This window comes from Microtus ochrogaster, linkage group LG1 (genome assembly GCF_000317375.1).
Source record: "Microtus ochrogaster isolate Prairie Vole_2 linkage group LG1, MicOch1.0, whole genome shotgun sequence".
NCBI lineage: Eukaryota > Metazoa > Chordata > Mammalia > Rodentia > Cricetidae > Microtus > Microtus ochrogaster.
This window is the reverse complement of record NC_022027.1, coordinates 9,680,942-9,682,684: the sequence shown is the minus strand read 5'-3', so window position 1 is coordinate 9,682,684 and position 1,743 is coordinate 9,680,942.

The window sequence follows — 1,743 nt, the reverse complement described above, 5'->3', positions numbered from 1 at the left end:
GTCCGTGGCATTCAATAGGATTGGAGATTAGATAGTTGTAGTTATTTTCTTCTTATAATTTTGCCAAGACATTTCTAATATATGACTTAGACTCCTTAGGATGGAATAATTATTAAAACATTTAACATATGTTCCTTATTTAATATTGTTTATGCTGGTTGTAATTCTAATTTTTATACTTGATGTCTTTTCTTATTGTATATAGTTCTGTGTTGGGTTTGGAACTCTCTTATTTAGACAAAGAGGGGAGGTGATGGGGAACCTCCCTCAGCCAATGGCCTTTGAGTGGCTAGACTAGATTGAGGCATGGATTTGGGTACCAAAAAGCCAACGTGCAACCCATTTTTCCCTCTCTTCCTACACTCCACACCTGGATGTTGGACCCCTGTTCCTTTTCAGTGAGTTTCCCTTTTCATAAAGAAAAACCTTAGTATACCCTATTTGGAGCTAGTGTGGGATTATTTCATCTTGTTCCCCACCACTTGACATGTTCTGCTTCACCTTGATTGTATACTGAGATGCTTTACTGAACTTATGGGTGTTTGTGAGTAGCTTCCCTCACTCCAGCTATAGTGAAAGGCCACATTGAATGACATGAACTATCTTGCTTCCTCAGCAGCTGCAGAAAAGGTGAAGGGAGATTACTCTAGACTTTAGAATAGTTACCTATTTGTCAAGTGAACTTTAACAAAGCAAAGAGGAAAGGAGAAAAACACACAGAAGATAAATTTCATTATGAGCCTTTTTTCTGAAGTCTGAGCCAAAGAGGAATTTCTCCTTTGAACTTATCTGAGCACATCCACAGACCCAGTGAAATCTCCAGACAAGGGATTGGCTATTTTATTTCATAGTACTGAGAAGTCCAGAAATATATCATCATGTATCGAGTTGTGTCCTTCCCTTTCAAACACTTGCTTCCTCTGATGTCAGGCCCTGTGATTGTACCTCATGAATAATCATTAGCACATAATCTGCTGTAGTGGTTTATTACGTACTCCAGGTGGGGCAGGAGTATATTTGAAGGTCAGATTCTCAAGAAAACACTTTGGATTTGGATTGCTGTCTGTCTGGCAATACTCAGGAGTCATTAGCTTGTGGTATAAAGAAAAATCAAACCTGTCATACAGGGTTCTCACAATTCTTAAAGTATAAATGTATGGCTAATTGAAAAATCATACAAGTAGAAGGCAAGGGGTTGGAAAAATAAAAATGATCCACTTTTTCTTTGAAGGTGCGATATTATCAGCATCATGGAAAGATATAAACTATCTTGATTTTTTCACAAATCTAGAGATATAAACTAAATGACAACATAGGACATGTTCTAAAATCCCAACAGCCTCTCTAAGGCCATTGTAATGGGGCTCATTCATTTTACTGTACTTAAATATTGTTAAGCATTTGAAATGGATAGACTGCAAAAATGACCAACAGTCTTCCATGGTTAAGAACAAGTGGGAACCCAGAGTGGAATGACTTCCTTCTCCTGAGTGTGACTTCACATGAAGCAGGTAATTTGTAAGACAGTTTGTCCCCTCAAGGGCCAATAGAGAGATGAGGTTTAGCAGAGTTAATGGAGTAAAAATTCCCCAAAGTGCCTATATGGGAAATAATAGTAGTTGTATCTAATCTATACCAATGAGAAATGGAGGAACATAGTTGTGAAGGTTTTTAGTTAAGAGAGTGGAAATAATATCTAGGAAGAATTTGAAATGGAACACCTTAACCTGAGGTGTTAATGTC